At 33.9% G+C, this 25,125-nt stretch overlaps 1 non-coding gene and 1 pseudogene across 1 annotated transcript; both read right to left on the reverse strand.

The window, feature by feature from the left end:
- Positions 1-8,308: 8,308 nt before the first annotated feature.
- On the reverse strand, positions 8,309-12,793 carry LOC143638704 (small ribosomal subunit protein RACK1 pseudogene; annotated as a pseudogene).
- LOC143639562 (small nucleolar RNA SNORD96 family) lies at positions 9,084-9,162 on the reverse strand. Its single transcript, XR_013154711.1, has one exon. It is a non-coding gene; the product is annotated as a small nucleolar RNA SNORD96 family (small nucleolar RNA).
- Positions 12,794-25,125: the final 12,332 nt, after the last annotated feature.

Genomic DNA, 25,125 nt, shown 5'->3' on the forward strand with positions numbered 1-25,125 from the left:
GACTTTCTGACATTAGTTTTATATCCCTCAAAAATAGTTTATAACATGGTTATTTATTCCTATGGAAAGATATTTATTTATTCCTATGGAAATATGTGTCATTACATCTTGGAATGATACATCTGCTGACAAAAATGGTACTTTTGGTTAAATATTTTTTTTTTGTTTTGCCATTCCAAAATACTAGCTGAAATCTGCCAGATGAAGGAGTTTTTCCTACCACATTGGTAAGAAGGAAACAAATCAATCAAAACAATTTGCAAGTGAGTAAGACAGACTACATGTTAGCATTATGCTTCCTATGGAGAAGAAGGTTCTCAGGACATGGTAGAATGTCAGCCCCTTTGGCTAATGGAGTGCAAGAAAATTTATCAAGCCAGGATGATGCAAGACAGACATATCTGTAGGATTTATGTTAAAACAGAAGCTGGGTCTATAAAGCTGGACAGGTCAAGAAACAACAACTGAAACGTTTGGTTACTCTGGAGAAAGTGATTTAGCCTCTAGCAGCCTCAGTAAAATGGTGATAATAGTGCTTCCCTTAAATGGTTATTAAGGGGTTAAGATAGATAATACTGCAATACTATAAGTTTACAACTGCAGCTTATCATGAATGCTCAATCAATGCTACTTGGTTGAATAAATGAATGTACATGTGAGTATTAGAAACTTTGGAGGAAAATTAGAGGGTACCTTTGAGGGGTGACAATCTAGTTTGGGAAACAGAGGGCATATATTGAAAAAAATATAACTATATTACATATTCTTTACAAAATACAAAAGATGGTAAAAGTTGCAGAATTGTTGAGGACTGAAAAAAACAAATGGTAAAATATGATAATTTAAGCCGAAAGTTAACCTTGAAAATAATGGGAGAATGGGATGAAGATAAAACACTATTAAAAAATAAAGTATTTTTTCTAGACTGGGGACTTATTAGAAGAATTAAAAGATTTCTGAGTTGAAATGCCCTATGGACTAACTCTAGATATGAACACAACTGGGAAAAAAACATAATTTTTGTATCTTATGCCATTCAAACATTTCACTTTTTAAAAAAACACAATACCTTTATTTTTTAATAGTTTTTTTATATGTGGTGCTGAGGATGGAACCCATGGCCTCAGATGTGCGAGGCAAGTGCTCTGCCGCTGAGCCACGACCCCAGTCCCCAAACATTTCAATTTTGATTGTAGTTCTTGGATTTCAAGTCAAGTCTGGGGAGTTGTTATAGTTGGAATGTTCCCCTCCCCCATCTCCCTGTTCATATAATCTCAGCCATGAATAATAACCTTATTCTCTACATGCCTGAGCATTTTTCAAATTCCTAAACCATTTTTACCAATTATTGTTATCATGACACTCTAAGATTAAGAAGGGAAAGTACTTGCAGAAAACCTCAGATACACTAAATGGAGGAAATAGTACCCACTACTCTGGATACAAAAATGAGTTACAAATCTTTTGTCTCTTATGACAAAACACATTGTGATATCTTCTAGTCCTTTGTCTATCCTCACTATATGAGTGGTTTCTTAAAAAGAGGGTCTTGTCACATTCATCTCTGTATCTGCAGTGAATTTCTGTAGCTGACATATTAAGGATTTTTAAGAAATATTTAATGAATGCAATAAATGTTTAATAAATAAATGAAAAGTCAAGAAATGAATGAAAGAATAGACTAACTTGGGTTTCTCAATTTCTTAAACTATATCTTGAATGAAAATCAAAATTATAAAATTAAAAATTACCTGTATACTCCTCCCTTGCTGGTTTCTCTCTCCCTCTCCCACCCCTGCCCCAGTTACACTCAGACACACAGAGCACTTCAAGACTTTGCAAAAGACTACAGGTTGTATAAAAATATCCAAATTGAAAATTGAAACTTGACTGATACCAAATATACTTTAAAAAGAACATCAAAATTGGAAAATAGCAGATTTCACTTCTAACTATAATATAATGGAGATTGGATTCTACGAAAGATAAATTTATATTTTCAGAAGGTATATTTTATACACAGGGCACTAAAGTTTACTTCTTTTTTTTAAAGAGAGAGAGAGAGTAAGAGAGAGAGGGAATTTTAATATTTATTTATTTTTTAGTTTTCGGAGGACACAACATCTTTGTTTGTATGTGGTGCTGAGGATCAAACCCTGGCCGCACACATGCCAGGCGAGCACGCTACTGCTTGAGCCACATCCCAGGCCCAAAAGTTTAGTTCTTAAAAGTTACCTATAAATCAATCATCATAACAGTAGCATAATAAATGTACGCCAACCCAGGAAACAGGGCATTTCACCTGCATGGAAATTGTAGGCATAAGATGTAGTTAGTAAAGCATTTCTTTCTTCAAGCTCTAATTGCATGTCCAGAGAACTCTGGGTGATGAATAGATTCTTTATGTCATAAATAAGAAATGAGTCTGATTAACTTTGTGAACCCTCCAGCAGACCAGATAGTTGTACTAACCATTGCCACCTTGGTAACATGTACATATCCTTTAGAATTTAAATATAATTACTGCGAAATAGCCATCAATTGAGAATCAGGTGTCAGTTTTCTCCAACTACAAATCAATAAGGAAAGGAAAAGGATGCTAATAAATCCCAAAGTAATAAGAAACAAAAATGGAAACACAAAATCAGCCTACTTTCATAAGCCAAAGTGGCATACTGTTCATGATATTTTAGCCCTTTGATTTCAACTCCACAGATCTTTCCTTATCCAGTAAACTTCACCTTGCCATTTAAAAAAATGCACTTATTCTAAATAACATTAAAATATGTATGTATACTGCTATATATGTGGATACATACACATACATTGAAATACATATCATTCCAGATTGTCAAGATAGTAGTGTACTACAAAACAAGCTGTGGGTTTCACGGCAAAATCTGCATTTTTTAAACCAAGCAGTCACTACATGTTTTACCAATTTAACATCAGAAGTAGTCACAATAGCAATTAAAAAATGCAAATTAAGACTATACTGAGATTTCTTCTTGCTTTAGTCAGAGTGACAATTATCAAGAATATAGGTAACAATAAATGCTGGTGAGTATATGGGTGAAAAAGGTTGACTTATTGCTGGTGAGACTGAACATTGGTGCAGCCACTCTGAAAAGCAGTATGGAGATTCCTCAGAAAACTTGGAATGGAACCACCATTTGACACAGTTATCCCACTCCTCTTGTATATACCAAAAGGAATTAAATTCAGCATACTACAGTGGCACAGCCATATAAATGTTCATAACACCTCAATCCACAGTAGCTAAACTATGGAACCAACCTAGGTGTCCTTCACAGATGAATGGATAAAGAAAACGTGGGGCATATATGCAATGAAATATTACTCAGCATAAGAAAGAATAATATTATAGCACCTGCTGATGAATGGACGGAACTGGAGACTATCACGCTATGTGAAATAAATGAAAGACCAAATGTTTTCTCTGATATGCAGACGCTAATTCACAATAATGGAGGTGGAGATAGCAAATAATACAAGTACTTTGGATTAGACAAAGAAGAATGAGGGGAAAGTAGGGGAAATGGGAATAGGAAAAGACAGTGGAATGAATTGAATATTACTTTCCTATGTGTATATAGAATTATAGGACCAATGTAATTCTACATCACGTGCAACCAGAGGAATGAGAAGTTATACTCTATGTATGTATAATATGTCAAAATACATTCTACTATCATGTATAATTAAAAATAACAAATAAATTTTTAAAAAATTCTTTAAAAGTCTATCAACTGAATTAAAGTAAATTTACCCTGTATCCACTGAGTATCTTCTCTATGTTAGGCATGGTATAAACCTTCTACATTCTCTTACTTTTTACCCATTTTATTGGTTCTTTGTAGTTACAGAGAACATTAGTGTACATTTTGAAATAATTTCAAAGGCATGGAATATATGTTGCTCTAATTTAGTTCTCTGTGTTTCCCATTTTCCTCTTGTCCTCCCATCCCCCATTACCTTCTTTTTATTCTATTGATCTTTCTGCTATTTAATATGTACATAGGCAAGTTAGGTGAGATCCATTCCACTGTTCATCTTATATTCTGTTCCTTCACCCTCCCTCTCATTCCCTTTTATCGAGTCCACCATACTTTTTAATGAATATGAAACTAAAATATTTTTGAAAGTGTTTGCCCTTTTCTTTCTCATATTAACTTCCCCATCAAGACAAAAATAAGTGTATTTAAGATCACTACCATTAAAATACCCAGAATGAAATCATAATGTGGCTAAATCACTCTAGTGAGAACAATGAAATCCAAATCCAAGTCACTGTCAGGCAGTGGCAAAAGTAATTATTTAAAACAGCCTTCCTATAGTTGTATTTCTTACAAGTCAAATCACTCCTACAAGTTCCATCTGCAAAGAGAAAAGCATCTTCGAATGTTTCTAATAATCTATTAATTTAATGACCTTTTTCTTTTTTGTCCACTTTCCATCTTAGTCTTGTTTTACAGAATATCACTGGGTTAATACAGAGTCTGTTCTATTTACTACAGTTTTTATAGTTATAGTTATGTAGTTTCCTGTTTCATCAACTAATATAGTAAAGTTGTTTTAAAAGAGGATACTTTGAAATTTATTTTTCAGTACTGAGGATTTTTTGCATTAATTTAGGAATTATGGCATGCAAATATGTTCCTGCAGAAGATGTTTTTGAAACATCTTAATTTATTTTAAGGATAGTTTTTAAACATTACACCATTAGTAGGATAGTACTATTACTAATACTTGCTCCTGATGGGATCTCTACTAAATGCCCAAAGTGGACAATGAGAATTTTTCCCACTAGCTTTTCTCAAAATTTCTAGGAATGTGTTCATTTAGGAACCATTTGGCTTTCACCTCACCATTTACTCTTTGAGCTCTTGGAATCCATCCTACACATGCTTGGCTTATTGCACAGTAAGAGATTCAAAGGTGATTCTTTGATAATTTCTGGAGATACTTGTCCACATAGCTCTGTCCCTTTTAGCATTCTGCTCTCTCAAATTTTATGTATCTGTTTTCCCAATTTCCAATCTTTGTTTCCTCAACTCGCTGATAATTTCTTCTTGAGATAGCCTTGTCTGTACTGTAACCTAGAGATAATTCCAGATATATTACCAGACTATCATTGAATTTACTTCTTTTGTTTCACTTCTTCCTATAATGAGTCTTCTTTTTTTAACATATTAAAACTGTAGCCTCATATACTTTGTCTAGTTTTGTTTCTGTTTACAGTAGTTTGTTAGTCTATTCCCATTTACTGTACCCTGAAGAGGTCTGAAAGTATCCTTATGCATTTAAAAATAATTTCATTTCCATACAATTTCCCTTCTCTCTCCCTTTCCCTCCCCCCACTCGTCTCTGTTTAATGTTAATCTTTTCCTTATGCTCTTCCTCCTTGGGAGACCCTCAATGTTACACAAAATTACATATAAGAGGTTGTGAGGGGAAAGGGGGGAAAAACAAGGGAGAGAATTGAACAACAGCAGATGAGGTAGAGAGAGAAGTTGGGAGGGGAGGGGAGGGGATAGTAGAGGATAGGAAAGGTAGCAGAATACAACAGTCACTAATATGGCATTATGTAAAAATGTAAATGTGTAACCGATGTGATTCTGCAATTTGTATTTGGGGTAAAAATGGGAGTTCATAACCCACTTGAATCAAATGTATGAAAGATGATATGTCATGAGCTTTGTAATGTTTTGAACAACCAATAAAAAAATAATAAAAATAATTTCATATATTTAAATTTATGTTGAAATATTTCCAAAATAAAGAATACCTTAAAAATGGAATAATGAGTTCTCACATAGACATTGTTGATATTTCATAGTAACATTTTCCTCTTTGATTTAGGTAAGTACACATTCTCACATATATATGGATAGATGGATATACACAAACATGTATTATCTACATGTAGATTTTTTTCCTAACCATTTGGAATCAAGTCCTAGGAATTCTGACACTCATCTCTTAAACTTCAGTGTGGTTCTTCCAAAGTTAAAATTATCCTTCTATGGAACTACAAAACCATATTATCATTCTTTGACTACTCAAAAATTCTGAATACTTTCTGATATATAATCATTTTCTTAAAATCCATCATTGAAGCCTAAATATCTCTTAGTTATCTATATCAGAATCCAATCAAGTGTTACACAGTACATTTGATCATTATGTATCTTTGGTTTCATTAGTCTACAACATGACTTTATGACATTGACATTTTGAAGAGATCATTCCATTTATTTTGTATAATATCCTTGTTCTAGGACAACCTGTTCCCAGTAGAAGAGAATAATCCTGAAGTTGCTTTGAAACTGAACTGAAGAAAGAGGCAGACAGATCTAGGATTACACAGAATGCTATTTGTTAGGGACTTAACTAATAGAACATGTTCCTGGGCAATAGCAAGACCAGGTAGATCCCTGTGATTTCTATCAGAAGTAGTTTTTTTTTTTTTTCAAATTTTCAAGATAAATTTGACTTCATTCAATCTGGAATGTACCTGGATATCCTCAGCTAATATAAAAGACATCAGGCACATTCCTGGCAATGATCACCCCAAGGTCTGGTCCTAAAGCTCAATATACCACTCTAATTGTTTTATTTATAGTGTGCTGGGGAACTATGCATCATAAACCAACCAGAGTTATCCAGGGACAATCATGGCAGTTACAACACAAGATTACTGCAGTCATGTCAAGTTGAATCCACAGATCTCACATTTTGGATTTATCTGATTATTTCCTCATAGTATTATATAAATTATTTCTCCAAACTGGAAAGAAAGTCTTTTTACTTTACTAGACTCAGGTAAAAAATTGGGAAAGGATAAATAATAGGTGATGCTGTGTACTTTATATTGTTTCATATGCATTTTGTGTCCTTTCATGCATTATTGATTTTTCAGACTATTGCTTTGGATTTAGGTAGTATAGTCTAATGAGGAGCCAGATATTGGTGGCAGAGAATATGCTACCCAGTATTGTCCGTCTCCCTCTTTTTCTTCTCGTCTTACTGGACATGCTTTAGATCTACTTTTACTTGAGCTACAGTGTCCAACTCCTACTAATGCTCAATCTATTAAAAAAAAAACTCTTAGTAAAACCCCTATCTTCTTATCACTTGGCTCCCAAACAGTTCACCTTCGGCCTTGCTCACATACACAAGTCATTGCTGAAAGCTACAATAGGAATAGGAATATAATATGTGCTAATAGCTTCCATATTTTCTAACATCTCTTCTAAGGATATAACCATAGTGAAATATGATTTTACACTTAATTTTTGAATTTTTTATTAAACATGTTATGGTCAAACTGTTTTAGTTTCATCTCTTGTATAAAGTGTGTTCTTATTTGTTTCCTCAAGATTACATTTCTCCTTACACCTCATGGAGGATGTGCCAATAGAGAGTACCTGATGCACATTCAGGCACTATGACAGGTACATTGTGCACACACAAAAAAGAAAAAATGGTAAGTAAGTAGGTGAACAAGAGTTTCAAAAGTGGGATATAAAACCATTTATTTGTTGTCATAACAAATGCGTTTGATCTTTTTCGCTCGTTTATTTTATTTTGTTTTCATTTTTATTGTTTTTCCTCAACAGGCTCTGTTTTCTGATAATTCCTTTGGCTTTTATTTACTTTCATCTTTCCCAGTATTTTAGAAAACATAATTTTCATTTCTCATTTTGCTAATAGAGCAAAATCCTTAGCATGCATGTCTCCATCAGAATGCAAAATTTAATTATAATTTCAACTGCCTCATATGATACATGAAGATAATAATACACCTTTATTATTCCCATTTATTCTTTATGATTTCATTATAATCTGAGATTTAGAATCCAGATTATTTTTATTAAATTACTATTATTTCCAATGTAAAGTAATTTTTTACATTTTTACTGAAGTTTTTTTTTTGGTTCATTTTATATGATTTGACATAATTATATAAGTATGGAATACATCTTATTCTAATTCAGACTCCAGTACTCTCCTTCTCCTTCCCTTTCCACACCTCTTTCTCTCTTTCTTCTATCAATCTTTGTGCCATTTACCCATAGCTATTTTTTTCAATTAATATCTTGTGGTTTTATTGAACTTTTTGATTACATTTAGAATGAACTTTCTGATATTTCTCCATATTTAGCTGAACTCATTACTTAATACTTAGTCCTTGATACCTCTTTCAACATGCATGCATTTTACTTTTGTTTTCTTTTTTTTTTTTTTTTTTTTTAGAAAGCCAGTTTTTTTCTTTTTATTTGTGAAGCTCATAAAATTTCTAGCGAGTGCCAATGGTCACCTGCCATACTCATACAAGGTTGTCTGTGTAGCCAGCAAACAGGGTCTGGCCATCAGCGTACCAGGCCAGAGAGGTGCACTGGGGTGGCTATGCCTTGCTCCTGGTACTGATAACTTCTTGCTTCAGTTCATCTACAATGATCTTGCCCTCCAAGTCCCAGATCTTAATGCTGGGGCCTGTAGCAGCACAGAGCCAGTAACGGTTGGGACTGAAGCACAGGGCATTGATGATGTCCCCACCATCTAGTGTATAAAGGTGCTTGCCTTCGTTGAGATCCCACAGCATGGCTTGGCCATCCTTGCCTCCAGAAGCACAGAGGGATCCATCTGGAGAGACAGTCACAGTATTCAGATAGCCGGTGTGGCCAATGTGGTTCGTCTTCAGCTTGCAATTAGCCAAATTCCACACCTTGACCAGCTTATCCCAGCCACAGGAGACAATAATAGGGTTGCTGCTGTTGGGTGAGAAGCGGACACAAGACACCCACTCCGAGTGACTCTCATCCTTGACAGTGTATTTGCAAACACCCAGAGTATTCCATAACTTTATGGTTTTGTCTCGGGATCCAGAGACAATCTGCCGGTTGTCAGAAGAAAAGGCCACACTCAGCACATCCTTAGTATGGCCTACAAATCGTCTCGTGGTGGTGCCCCTTGTTCCTGACCCAGTGGTTATGTTATTCACATAACCTAGATGTGGCTTGGATTACAGCAAGTTCTTGGCTGCATATATGCTAGAGAATCCACTCAGAATTGCAGGACATGTCCTCATTTCCTTGTGGGGATTGGGTGACAATGTCATCTGTCATCACCAGGTTGTTTTCTTTTTAATCCAAGATAATATTCAAACATTTACTCTAAGATAACAATTCAGTGTTACACATTGCAATATTGCTCCTACTTTTATATTTGAACATTATTCAACTAGATTTAGAAATCTTGTATCATAGCCATTGTTTAAAAAATGCTAATATTTAAATTATCATGTCAAAAAGACATCTATAATCTCATGTTTACTATAATACTATTCACAATGGGCAAGACCTGGAATCAACCTAAATGGCCATCAATAGATGAACAAATAAAGACAATACAGCATATGTAAACAATAGAATACTATTCAGCCACAAAACGTTAAATTCTGTCATTTGCACAAACATGGGATAAGCCTAGAGAACATTATGTTAATTAAAATCAGCCAGGCATAGTAAAACAAATACTACAGAGTCTCACTCATATGCAGTTTTAAATTTCTCTATCAATAGAAGTTCCACTTTTGTTTTACTTTCTTAAAAAAATAATTTTACAGTGCTGAGGACTGAAGCCAGAACTTTGTACATGCTAAGCAAGTATTGTATCAATGAGCTACATTTCCCAGGCCAAAGCTGAACTTTTCAAAAACTTCTTAGCACCCTAATATTTGAAATGAACTTGCATCATAATAGTTTAATATTGTTCAACTAACTTAACTTCCCTTTTTACCACTTTGTTTTGAGTAAACTTCCTTCATGTCTGAAAACTTCACACTCAAAATTTTCACAAGCCCAGATTAGCAGAAAGTTCATTTATACTCTCACTGACTCAGGGACCTTCTTCCTTTATATGGCAAAAACCTCAATATTTGTTTTGCCCAAAAAGCCTATTCAGTGTTCTCAGTTTACTCTGCAAGCCAGGCCACCAGATTCCCTAATCATCACTGTTTTCTCAGTGCCTTTAAATATGTGAATAAGAAAGGGTTGTTTTCCTATATTTGGTATTGCATAGGACAAATCTAAGGATCTAAGGGCAGCCTAACTTTGGGTTTTATTGTTAATAGATGTGTGTATTTGTAAAATAAATCTTCATAATTTAATTTTTATCAGGTTGTATTTATTGCAGGCTTTTAAATTATTATTTTGTCTAATTAGTTGGAGTTTTCCATTAGTTCCATAGGTCTTGTACTCACTGGAATTTTCTCTCAAATTCTTGAAATAAGAATAAGTCAGTCCTCATGCTTAGTATTGTCATGATTATTTTTTTCTTGTACTCTCATATGTTCATTAGTGGAAACCCACGTAATGCTGAAATATCCTCTTGCTTATAGATGCAATCATTAATCATGTATACACATTCTTAAATTCATAAAATATTTCCAGTGCTAAGTAAATTAACAGTTCTTCTATAATATGCCTCTGTGGAATGTGTTAATACTTACAGTTTTGAATGCCTGCACACACACACACACACACACAAACACACACATTTACACATTTTTTATATTTAAAATATGAATTCAGTCACATACTTGTTTCAAGTTTAAAAGAAATATGGAAACAATATCATAATTAACCACAAATATTGTACCCTCGTAATAGATCTTTTATTCTATAGTCTTGCAAAGACAATTTTCGAAAGGAAGATTTTGTTTATTATGTAAAGTTAAAAATACCAATGTTGGGGCTGGGGTTGTGGCTCAGTGGTAGCGTGTTTGCCTAGCATGTGTGAGACACTGGGTTTAATCCTTAGCATCACATATAAATAAATAAAATACAGGTATAATAAAGCAACATTATTTAAAAAAATAATGTGTCTAAAAAATACTAATGTTAACTATGTGAGCCTAGTTATTTTCAGGAGTTCTTGAAAATGTTATTCAAGGGATCTGGGCCAGTAGCTCAGTGGCAGAGCACTTGCCTTGCATGTGTGAGGCACTGGGTTTGATCCTTAGCAACACATAAAAATGAAACAAAATAAAGGAATTCTACCCACCTACTACTACAAAAAAGTTTTTTAAAAAAGAAAATGTTATTCAATTACAGTTCATTACTCTAAAATTTAGAGGTCTTAGGATTTTTTATCATTATCAACAGAAGCAGGTTGAAAGCAACATTGATTACTTTGCCTAGACTTGTTAATAGCAAACAGATACCTAAATAAATCAGTCATATTTCATAATTAAGAAAGTGAAAACTTAAGTTATATACAGAAAAATATCCACAACACATGTTTTTAGCAAAGACTGTTATGTAGAATACATATACAGTATCTACAAGTGAATAATAAAAAAAGATGATAAGCAAACCAAATAAAAATCAAATGAAAAATTTGTATACTATTAACAAACAAGATATAAAAAATTGCCAATAAGAATGGGAAACAATACTTAATATTCTTATTCAGCAGGGATTGGCAATTAAACCCATAAAGGACATCACTGCATTCATATCAGAATGGTTAAAATCAGTAAGAATGGAATGGTATTTCTAAGAAGATGGAACAACTTGGAATTCTCATATATTGCTGGTGGTATTGTAAATTAATAAATCCACTTTGGAAAACAAGTTGAAACTTTTTACAAATTTGAACAAAGACTTATTATATGACCCAGTAAATCCACACCTAGAAGAGAAATAAATTCACTTCCACAAAATCATCTATACATAAATGTTCATAATAGCATTATTAACAAAGTCTGGAATCATTCCAAAAGCCCTTCAACTGGTGGATGAATAAACTATCATTTATATATACAATGGAATACCGCTCAGTAATAAAAGTGAACTCTCAATTCACCCAACCACAAGGATAAATCTCAAAGTTATTATACTGAACAAAAGAAACCAAGCAGATATATGCCATATTCCTTAATATTTATATGACATTCTGGAAAATTTAGATCTAATCTATGCTGACAAGGTCTTGAATACTGTGGGGAAAGAATAAATGACTGAAATAGGACAAGAATATATTTTGTAGAGGTCATGGGAATATTCATTTTCTAAGTTGTAGTGATAGCGCTCTCTCTCTCTCTCTCTCTCTCTCTCTGTATACATACACACACATATATATATACATACATATATGTTTATTTATATATATGGTATATTCATATATATATATATATATATTATAAATGAATAAATATATACTCTGCCTATATATATGCTAATCAAACTGCACCATTACAATGAATACATTTTATTATACCTCAATGAACTTGATAAAAACTAAAAGAATGTCAACTTAAAAATGAGAATGAGTGCTGGGGTTGTGGCTCAGAGGTAGAGCAGTTGCCTAGCATGCATGAGGCACTGGGTTTGATTCTCAGCACCACATATAAAGAAAAGAATAAAATAAAGGTCCATCAATAACTATAAAAGAAATATTAAACAAATAAGAATGAAAACATGATTATTACCATAGTTAATCAGAGATATATTTTACTAGTGGCCAATTCTGAGTCAACAAATCTTCATTTGTGGAAAGAAATGAATAACTGGACTACCATATTTATCTGTACTGCAAAGGCATGCTCTTATATTTCCCTAAAGAGCCATATCACATGATCAAATCAGCATAAGTTCAATGTTGAATACTTCTTGTTCCTTCCTTAATCACTAGCTTGGTTCAAAATACATATTCATCAAATTGTTCAACTTTATTATTTCTTACCTGTGACTGGCTTAATCATTATACACAGAAAGGACAGCAGTAAGCATTCGACATTTGTTAAAGTTTGGATCTACAATGTCCCTCAAAGTTTGCATGTGTTGAAGGCTTGGTCACCAGTGTATCAATATTTAGACGTGGGGCTGTCGGAAAGGTGATTGGATTTTGAGAGTTCTAATCTCATCAGTGGATGAATCCATATTCATTATGTTAGAGCTTTATTGGGAGGTGGTAGAAACTGTAGGAACCAGGCCTAAAGGGAGAGAGTAGGTCACTAGGGGCATGCCATGGAAGCATATATTTTATCCCCAGCCCTTTCCATTCTCTTTTAGCTTCCTGGCTTGCCATGAGGTGAGCAGCTTTTCTCTACCGTGCCCTTCTGCTATGATGCTGCACCTCACCTCAGGCCCAAAGCAAAGGAGCCAGCTGACTATGAATTTTAAACTTCTGAAACCATGAAGAAAAATAAACATTTCTGCCTATAAATTATTTTTCTCATATATTTTACCACAGCAATGAAAAACTGACACACCAGTTAAGGTGAAGAGAACTTCTGAACCATGATATATGCCACATTTTTTATTAGCTAATTGATCAATTTTACCTTAGTATAAATCATAGATATGTGTTTGACAACCCAGTTAGTAAATGAACATAGGATGAAAAACAGAGTTGTTGTAATAAATAAATATTTCAAATATTTTTCAATGCTGTTTATTTTACTTCCCACTTTTACCAATGGTTATTTTGACTTCACAAGCTGGGCACTTTGGTATAAAGTAGAATCTATAGAAAGCATTTGCCAAATGTTGTAAGAGCCTTCTTGTATATTTTATTTTATGGTGCAAGCAAAAACACAAATTTGAGGCTGCTACTTGTAAGATGAGCAAATATTATTTTCATGAAATTACTTAGAGAGTAAACTTTGGCCTTTTCTGTATAAGGGTGAAATGTCTAGAGCGACAGATTTTTTTTCTTAATTTCCTTTCCTTGGAGAGTAGTGGGGGAGGTCAGAAGTTGAAAATGCCCGAAGGCTACTTTGAAAAAGAAGTTTATTCTAACTGCCAGAAAGAGCCACCCATGCTTTCCTAATCAGAACTTCCCCTTCCAGTGGGGTTCAGATCCTTTTTTAAAAAAAATCTTTCTCATGTGTTTTATTTAATTAGTCTCACTATAAGCACTGTTCCTTGCCACTGTTAACATCCTTCTTTATTGGTATACTTTTTTTGGTAAACAGTGGGTTTCTAAATCATAGTCACTCATATCAGAACTCCATATCATTCTGACTTGTTGGCTACTGGGGATTTTAATTTCATAGGCAAGCTTCAAAATCCAGAAGAATCAGGGAAAGTATTTCTGCACATCAGGGAAAGATTTCGTCATGAAGGAAGAACACAAGAAATTCATGGACATATTAAACAACAAAAATATCAGTTGTCAACACCAATATTCTGTGACTTAAGTTTTAAAACATTTACCCTACAATTTTATATCTTAAAAATTTGGAATCTCACACTCTTCCAACTTGTCTAGGCAAATTGTGTTGTTTATGTGGGGTATACTAACATTTTCTGTGTTATAAAAATGTGGCAAAGAACAGTATAAGTATACCAAACATGTTAGCATTAGGTGGATATTTTACCATGTGAAAGGAGTCTGCTTTAAATTTGGATCATTCACTGCCTACCTTGAAATACTGAATTTCCCCCAGCATACTTATAAGTTATAATATGAACATCAAAATGTTTTCTTCGTTAATTTTTCAGGAACACAATCTCAAACAGATTGTATTAGTTTGCTACTGCTGCTATAACAAACATCTATTTAAAGGCTTAAAATATTCAAATTTATACTTTTACAGTTTTGAAGGACAGAAATATGAAATGGGTCTCAATATACTAAAATCAGAATGTAATCAGGTCTTTGTTTCTTCTGCAGGTTGTGTGTGTGTGTGTGTGTGTGTGTGTGTGTGTGTGTGTGTGGAGATGATCCAATTTCTCATCCAGATTCTGCAAACTACATATAGTAGAGGCTCCTTCCTTCACCTTCCATGTCAGCAACATAGAACTTTCAAATCTCTCTCTCCTCTGATTTATGTTTCTATCCTCAGATTGCTATGACACTCCTGCCTTCCTTCATAAGGATTTTTTTTGTACATTCAGTACACTCAAATAATCCAGGATAGTCTATCTCAGGAATCTGAACTTAATAATATCTGGAAGTCTCTTGTGCCATGTAATGTAAAACATTCACAGGTTCCAGGGATTAGGATGTAGTAATTTTTCTTTGGACATTATTCTGCCTTTCACAATGATATTGTTTTCTGTCTTGTTAAAAAAAAAAAGAGTGCCCTCTCACACACCTGTAATCCTGGCAGCTCATAAGGCTGAGGCAGGAGGATCATGAGTTCAAAGCCAGTCTCAGCAACTTAGCAAGGCTATAAGCAAATTAGTGAGACCCTGTCTGTAACTAAAATATAAAAAGGGCTGGGGATGTGGCTCAGTAGGTAAGTGCCCCTGGATTCATTCCCTAGTACCAAGAAAACAACAAAACAACAACAAAAAAAGCATGCTAATAAACTAATTTATAAAGCTCTATGTCTTTGAACATAGACCTGCAATACTGGAACAATTTGTAATATTTGTATATGAGCTAGGTTTAGAATAATGCCAATGTCAGAGGATTGAAGGCTGAAAACATTAAGCTCCATTAAATTAAACTTGAATAAGCTAAATCTAATTAGAATTTTGTGACAGAGCAAAATATATTACAATTAATCATGTATTTATTTTTTCAAGTTTTTTAAAGGTACTTAGGTCCCATTCAATCTATGTAATATAGAAAAATGAATATCATGTAGATGATTCCCTTTTACACATTTTATTTGCCCAAATAAATTCCCTTGTTGAAGGAATGGGCTGTATTATGTATTCTTTAATAGCAAAGCATCTAAACAAATCTTTTAGCTATTTGGAGGTCACATAGGCTTTAAGAAGCTGTTCTGTCATTATAGAGACATAAAACTTAACAGCCCATGAATGCTGCCCGAGTTTAACACCAAAGGCTAAATAGGATAAAACAATACATTAATTACAGCCTATTATGATCAGCAGTTGGTTAGGGAAATTGTGGTTACACGGAAACTTCAAAATATATTAACAAATAAAACACTTTCATCACAGTAACAGCAGAAACTTTTTAAAAATAAAAATTCTTTTTGTATCGTCTTAACAACTTAATCTGTGTTTATAGTTGCTTGTTTCCTGTTTCCATGTGTATACATACCTTGTTTTGACAGGTATGTTATCACAACATAGATACAAATTTTCATTTACTTTTTTTCACAATTAACTATGCTAATAGTTATAATTTTCATTTTAATGACTATAGTATATTCTACAGTATATATGTGGAATGATATTCTTGATTCTATGATTTGTTTTCATATTGGTTCCATTTTTTCATAATTATACATACTGCTGCAGTGAAATTTTTGTGTCCTGTTTTTCCTTGGATAATAAGGATACTATTTTCTTGGAATGATTTTTGAAAAGTATGTATAGTCATATGGAAATTTGAAACAAATAATGGAAGGATTTCCCCATGTTCATCCTTACAGAAAGCTCTCCTAAAGATAAGAAAAAAAATATTTTTGAAAAATGCCAATTGTCCCGACTGGCAGGACACATCAACGTGGGCAGCGAACCTAGATGGGGAGGAATGAAGGGACAAGAGACACAGAGAGATGACAGCAAGACAGTAGTTCTGATCAAGCTGCAAACTTTTATTGTTCACACAGGGGTATTTATGGGCTGGGGATGGGGAAAGCTCTCTTATCGGCAGTTGCTAGAAGTCTTCACAAGGTGAGATAACGCAGGATGCTTCAGGAAGACAGATGGCCGCAGGATGTCTTAGGGAGATAGATGGCTGCAGGGGTGTCTCAGGCAAGATGTCTCCCAAGGGGCTGTTTCTTGTAACTGTCAGGCTATTCTTTGAAGGAGAATTCCCTTTTGGTCCCTGGCAGCCAATAGCTTTTAAAATATTTTTACATTAGATAACTATATTTATTTTTATATGGTGCTCAGGAATGAACCCAGTGCCTCACACAAAGTAAGTAAGCTCTCTACCACTAAGCCACAACCCCAGCCCTCAATAGCATTTTTCTATGAACCTTCCTCACATGCCTGAAATCATTTTCTTAAGAACATAGATAAAAGTAAAGAATATGCTGAATGAGTACATAGGTTTAACTATGCACATATTACTGTTGATTATATAAAAAAAGATTATACATAGAAGTTTGGGGAGGATAAAAAGGCATAGTAATTTTTAAACACCATTGCTGCATGTCGATGGAGCAAATTATGAAATTGTACACATAACTCATATATAGCTTATATCAAACTGCATGATAAATATTTAATTGAATAATTATTGTTCCTTTCATAAGCATTAATTTCTAGAACTAGGATATTGAAATTCTACTTCTTTATCTTGTACACGCAAAAAAATCTGAGTGTAATATAAAATATAAAGTAGCTAGAATTTTCAAAAACATTTATGTGTGTGTGTGTGTGTGTGTGTGTGTGTAATATACCTTAAAGCAAGAAGTAGATTTCTTCATTTCACATGATGAAAGGAAGGAGATTTCTAATGTATTGTTTTGCTGCTTGTCATTTTTCTCTTTTTTTTAAGAGGGGAGGGGAGAGAGAGAGAAAGAGAGAAAGAGAGAGAGAGAGAGAGAGAGAGAGAGAGAGAGAGAGAGAGAGAGAATTTTTTAATATTTATTTTTCAGTTTTCGGTGGACACAACATCTTTATTTTATTTTTATGTGGTGCTGAGGATCAAACCCAGTGCCCCGCACATGCCAAGCGAGCATGTTACTGCTTGAGCCACATCCCCAGCCCTTCATTTTTCTCTTAATTCAAATATACAAGAAGAAAAGAATATGCTATAACTGGCAGTAAAATACTTAACAAAAGAAGTGGGCCATATGTTACTGGTAACAAGAGATGGGAGGAAGCTATAATAAATTGAGATATATTATTGCTTTAATTTATTTGCATTATGTAGCTATCCAGTGTATTAAGGAATTGGCAATCAGATCTAATTTGACTTTTAAGTAGGAAATATGACCGATATGTACCAAGCATTAAAACGTAAATGTGCCTTCTCAATTGTGTGATAGAGGTCACAATTCAAATTAATGAGAAGGCTGATTAGCTTCTCTTACAGAAAGAGCATATTTTCAGTGGACTAACTCTCCCTAAACACAATGAGTTGATCCACCAGAGAATTTGTGATGCAGCAACATTTAGATAATATAAGAGAATTCTGATTCATTTGAAATTTAAAATTTAGTTGAAGATTACATATCACTGTGAATAAAGGAGGAAAACCTGAATAACTGATAACAGGTATTGAAACAATAATTATAATAAATTTCCTGAAAGGAAATTCCTTAGGATATAAAGAACAACTAATACTTTGTAACACTAAACAAAATATACCAATAGGCATGATTAGTCCCTGTAAAAAATGCTAAACTTTGCTTGAAAAGTTAATTTATTATTGATGTTAATGTTTAGCTCTATACAAAGTATTATTTCACTTGTATCTTCAAATTTTCATTCATTTCATTCATTCTGAACACTTTTTAAATACCAGATACTTTGAATATATTAGTAAGCAGACAAGCATATAATCCATGTTCTCTGGAGCTTATATTCTAATATATATCATCTTTCTATCATGTATATATTTACTGTTACAAAACAACAAAAGACCCATTATTAATGCTAAAATAGTTTTTTTAAAAAAATGACAAAGAGATAAAGTTGTCAAATATAGGATCGTTTTTAGAATTAAACTGAAGAGTATAATAGCAATATGTTTCAGTGAATATCAGATAGGAAAGAATACACATAAACAAGAAGTGTGAGAGCTGACACCAACTTTGCTTTGGAAATATTAGCAGAGGTCTGATATGCAATTCACCCTTTTGTTTTGAGAGGGATCAATGTGAAGCCAGAGGTTTTGCATACTCATTTGCTGATGGGCCCTTTTTAATCTATGATTTCTCAATACAATAGCACTAGTCTCCCTGGAGAAAGGCAGTAGGTGAGTAAAATTAACTAAAATTCATTTTCTTTTCATGCTCTTGGATTTACAAGCTATCCTTGGTGATGTTGCTCCAAGGGGTGGAGGTGGGGAACACTCTACCAATGATATCTTTTTTTTAATGCTAGTGTATTTTTTAAAAAATATTCTTTTAGTTTTAGATGGACTCAGTATCTTTATTGAATTTATTTATTTTTATGTGGTCCTAAGGATCAAACTCAGGGTTTCACACATGTGAGGTAGGTACTCTACCACTGAGCCACAAAGCCAGCCCACTATTGTATTATTTATACCTTTGGTTTTTTATTTATTTTTAGGTGGTGATGAGGATCAAACCCAGTTCCTCACACATACCAGGCAAGTGCTCTACCACTGAGCTGCTACCCCAGCCCTACCAATCATATCTTACATCAGGTTTCTAATGAGAAAGACAAATTTGGTTGTCTTTGAATCATAGAAATGTATAATTGTCCTCTCAAACTGCTATTTCAAGGACTAGACAGCAGTGAGAAAATTATCTTCAGGGATTGAAACCTGTAGCCAGATAAAATGGGCTACTTTAAGTGACCAATACACTTCGACAGAAGCAGTTGATCTTGATATGTTGGGCTTTTAGAAGCAAAGACTACTTTGTCTATAGACTACACTGGAAGTGAATCACTTTTAATATATGGTCAATGCATTTTCTCATAGCCAATGCACTCCAAAATACTTTAAATTTCCCAAACTACTGATATAGTAGTAAATGCAACATTGATTTTTATTGTACTTTTTATTTTCAGTAGTAAAATTCAACCTAGGGGTTCTCTAACACTTTTTTTTTTTAAATTTTGAGACAGGATCTTGCTAAGTTGCCAAGGTCAGCTTCAAACTTGTGATCCTCCTGCTTTACCTTCTGAGTAGTTTGGATTATAGGTATGTTCCACTGTTCATGACTGTTATTGTGCCATATATAAAGATATAGCTTGTTGTAATTCAGCTTATACATGCTGAGACGTAATTAAATAATTATTCAAAATATTGTAGTTAATTCTAGAAGATGATTAATCATCTTCCCAACTGTCATGCAGAAAACATCACAGAGTTTCTACCAAGGAACATAATAGCCTCTATAGGGGATTTTTCACTATCACTGTTTTAGTCAGCTTTTCTGCTGACAAAAGTTCTGAATGGAACAGTTTTACAGGAGGAAAAGTTTGTTTTGAGGCTCAAAATTTCAGAGGTCTAAATCCATAGACAGTGGGCTCCATTCCTCAGGGCTCAATATAATTCAGGATAGATATCATGACAGAAGAATTTAGAGGAGGAAATCAGCTCAGGATATGGAACCAGGCAGCAGAGAAAAATAATTCCTCTAACCAGGGACAAAATATAAAACCTGAAAGGCACTCTCCCAAATGATCCACATCCTCAGGCCACATCATGTCTGCCTTCAGTGACCACCCAGTTAATCCAGAATAAAGGGGTTAATGCACTGATTAATTAAGGCTCTCATAACCCAATCATTTTACCTCTAAGCTTTCTTGCATTTTCTCACACGTGAACTTTAGGGGAGACAGCTCATATCTAAACCATAACAATCAACTTTGACATTTTCCTGTACAACAAAAAAATAATCCCATTGTTTATCAATTACCACATCAAACTCCATTTGCTTTTGAGTATTTAGTCTTGAAAATCCATCCTTAACATGGTCCTTTCTTATCCAAGTAAATACTCACTGAAAATGTTATTTGTTGGCAGAATCCTCATAATATATAAGATGTGGATTTGAATTTTTGCCCCTAAACCTTTGAGCTATTTACTTTGTTTTTTTTTCAAAAACTAAATATAAATTATAAATTATATCTATTTGGCTGAGGAAATGATGTTCATTATTCTTGACCTAAATATCCAATTCAGACTATTGTGAAAACCTTTCTCTAGATTTCTCTAGTGAATGGCAAATGGTTCATCTATTGATGGATGTATTATTATATATGTTTTTTAAGAGATTAGTGGTCCATATAAAGCTTATTGGTCTCTGAAGACTTAAAACTCAATTAGCACATAGCTTCCTTTCAGATAGCATATTAGTCAATATTCATTGCTCTGACCAAATATCTGACATAAACAAGTTAAAGGAGGAAATTTTGGCTCACATTATAGAGGTTTCCATACATGACCAGCCAACTCCATTACTCTGGGCCTGAGGTGAGGCAGAAAGGCAAGGCAGAGAAAAGCTGGACATGGAACCAGGAATCTTCCTGGTTCCATGTCCTACATAGTAGAAGGGAATGAGAGAGAAAAGCTGCTTGGCTCATGATAGCCAGAGAGAAAAAGAGGGGCAAGAGAGGAGAGGAGGAAGAAGGGAAGGAAGGGGAGAGGGGAGGGGGAGAGAAGAGGGGATGGGAGAGGAAAGGAGAGGAGAGGTAGGGAGAGGAGAGGTGGGGAGAGGAGAGGTGGGGAGAGGAGAGGGGAGAAAAGGGGAGGGGATAGGATGGGAGAGGAGAGGGTATGTAGCCTGGGGACAATATATATTTCCCAAGGGCAAATCCAGAGACCTACTTCTTCCAGCCACACCCCATCTGCCTACAGTTACCAATAGTAGTCCATATAAATTATTCACTCATCCACTAGATTAATCCATTGGTGCAGTAATAATTAATATTATTGCCTGAAAACCACACCTCTGAACCTTCTGTAATGGGGATCATGCTTTCAAAACATGAACTTTTTAAGGATATTTCTGGATCCAAACCATAACAGATATATTTTCATTATTTGAGAGGAGACATCACAGATCTCCTGAAAGACTGAAAAATTTTGATATTGCATATCTTATAATATGTAGAAGAAATACATTTTGATTTACATACTGTAATTTAGTTGAATAATATATGTTCACTTCCTCTGATTAAACTTCTTTATTCTTTCATTTCAATGAAGAATAATTGGGCTCTTTTTTGTCTTCCTGTAAAGTTCCAAAATACATGGTAAATAATATTAGCTATTTAAAAATCAATCATCTTCAGTCCCATTCATCATTATTACCTATTTCCTCACAGTCTGTCCCTGCTCTTGGAAATTCTGTATGTTTCCAATTCCTCAGTGTGGTAGAGGTTTTTATTTGACTAGCTATTAAGAGAGTATATCTATACTACCTTCTTTGACAAAAGAAACTGTCAGGCGAGGCAAAATGCCTTCTCCAAAACCATTGTGTTTTTTTTTTTAATTTCTTCATTTTATTTTTATGTGGTGTAGAGGATCGAACCCAGGGCCCCACACATCCCAGGTGAGTGTGCTACCACTTGAGCCACATCCCCAGCCCCATTGTGTTGGTTTTTACAGAACACCCACACTAGTGTTTTAACAGCAACTTAAAAGGAGATTAAGAAAAATATGCATTTTTGCTTTACAGTTTTTAAATTGTTATAGTAGAGCAAAAATGCATAATTTTTAAAGATTGTTTGTAATGTATTAACACTGAAGTTTTACTGTAAAATCTAACAGATAAATTGTAGTTTAGGTCCATGTCATCATAATTAGTACCTGGGGGTGCACACTTGTTTTTCTCAACTTGTAGCTAATTTCTCTAATTGGTATCAGAAGAGTTCTACTTAAATATTTCTCTTCTCAGTTGAGGTAAAATATTTCAAAAATTCTACTCTTCATTTTTCTAGGAAATCAGTTCTCCTTCACCACTTTTCCATGACAGTCAATGACATCTTATTTTTTTCTTTTGTCCTATTACCAAACTGCAGAGCCCTTTCACAATCTTTTCTTTTCACCTTCATCCTCTGTATTTCTTTGACTCCTTGGCATTCTTTCTAATGCATACCATTTATATTTGTCTCGGCTACCTCCCTAGTCTGGAATACTTATCACCCCATATTTGGACAACTAACAGCAAATGCACCTGGGATTTAGAAGATACTCTCAATTTCCTTTTGTTTCAATTCATGTTAGACTTTACTGCCAGAAAAAAATTCATAAAATATAAATCTTACTAAAATGCCTTTTATTTAAAACATCTAAAGGTTCATCATTGGCCTATTTGGTGTGGCTCAAATTCTATGGCATCTAAATTATTTCAGCTTCCTTAGGCTGCTGTCCAAAATCTTGGATATTCTGGCCTGACCTTCCCTATTTCCTCTCATCCTCATGCTGTTAAAAGGGACCCAGTGGGGCAGTTGGATATTTCTTCACTCTCCACTGAACACCATAATCATTCCTAGTCCCAAGTTTCTGTTGATTTTTCTAGCTGTGTCTCCTAGTAGATAGTGATCCTAAAAGTATCATCAAATATCAGAATTATTAAAAATATAATCTATATCAGAATTATCTGAGATTCTTATAAATCATGCAGATTCTTGAGTTCTCAGGAATCACATAAAATGTATATTTTTACAAGCTTCCCATATTTTTCTGGTATAGGCTAAATTATGAGCTCCCTAAGGTCAAGGTAATGTGGAATTCTATCCCTAGTCTCCTCTACCTGTGTCATTGTGCCTGGCACACATTATAGGGTGAATATTAAAAATTAATAAAATTTACCTTGGTCCTAAATAAACAGAAGAGTTTTCCAATTCCAGGTTTCATGGGATATTAGCTCATTGTTATAGCACCTGCCTAACATGCACAGGGCCCAGTGTTTAGTTCCCAGCACTGCAAAAATAAACAAGAAACCAAATTCCAGAGCATGCAGATGAAATTGTCTGTCCTTCTTTTTTATTTCCAAGGTGCCCTAGACTTTGGCCAGGATAAGGTGTATATCTTTCAGTCCAGGTTCTATCTTCAAAATTAGAAAACTTTATAGCAGCCAATACATAAACTCAATTTTAGGTAGAATAACTGTCCAGGAGGTAAGGAGTATAGCTGTTGTTATAAGCTCTTTCTATGCCACTACCAACAAAGAAGTCAGGAAGTGAAGGTTGGTAGTAGACTCACAACTAAGAAAATATGTTCTCACTGACAACAAAATTAAGCCTAGAAAGTTGTCAAATTCACAGCCAGAGGTAATGGAAAACTTGATAGACTGGTGAAGTAGCATGGCATTAGAGTTTTTAGTCAGAAAAAATAAAACAGACATTGAACAAAATAAACTGTCTTCTTCCTATAGCTACTCACTCAACAATGGAAATTCTCTGGTTGATTTCAAAACCTGGTGGAGGAAGCACCACGGAGGATGAAAGTGAAAACTAAGAAAGAAAAGAATATCCTTGTGAAAATTCCTTTGAGAAAACACTAAAGTCCTGTATCCTTTCTTAAAAAAAAATGAGCACTAGGTTTTTAAAAGTAATGCATGCACATGATGAAAATAATTGTACAAAAAATTATATAGTTAAAATGATTCTCCCTCCCATACTCTTCATTTTGTATGAAGGTTCAGAATCTTACATAGTTATTTTTTAAATATTTTTAGTTGTAGATGGACACAATACTTTTTTATTTGTTTTATTGTTTATTGTTTATTTATATGTGGTGCTGAGGACTGAACCCAGTGCCTTACAAGTACTAGGCAAGCACACTATCACTGAGCCATAACCCCAGCCCCACATAGTTGGTTCTTATAACTTACTATATTATGAATCTTTACTACAAAAATTAATTTACAACTCTTGAATTTTTACTATGTTCAGATAAAATATTAGTCTTAGTTCTTACAGCAATATCATTTTTCCAATAAAAATTGAAATTCAGACATAATGTATTTCCCAATTTTTTTAACCCAGAAGACACAGAAATTGATAATATTAATATTGCACTGTTTATGGCAAAAGGCTCTGTCTGCCTTAAGACTAAGGGAAAACAGTAACTTGACACTCTTAAAACTTTCACAGAGCATCTCTGTGCTTTGGAAATACTAATTGAAAATCTTTGTAACTTGGCCAAAGTGCCATAGCTAGCTCTTGAAAATGTAATGCTGTGTGTAAACAGTGATACTTCTCTGTGCCACTAAGCATTATAACATAATTTTTTTACTTATCTACCTAAATGATCTTCCTTCAGAAAAAAAGGATATGACATAAAATGGATTTTGTACAAATTATAGTAGTTTCATGTAAAATTTTGAAGTAGAAGTTATCATCCTGAGTCTTAAAATTTTGAAATATAGCCCATTAAAAACAAGTTTTTATCATCATATACCTTCCAAAGTCATGACAGTAAATTGTTAAGTCATCTGATTTTATTTTCAAAAGGTGTAAATGTTCCAAGTATTTCTCTATTGAAAGCATTTACCTTGCCTTTGGT

The sequence above is a fragment of the Callospermophilus lateralis genome, chromosome X (genome assembly GCF_048772815.1).
Source record: "Callospermophilus lateralis isolate mCalLat2 chromosome X, mCalLat2.hap1, whole genome shotgun sequence".
Lineage (NCBI taxonomy): Eukaryota > Metazoa > Chordata > Mammalia > Rodentia > Sciuridae > Callospermophilus > Callospermophilus lateralis.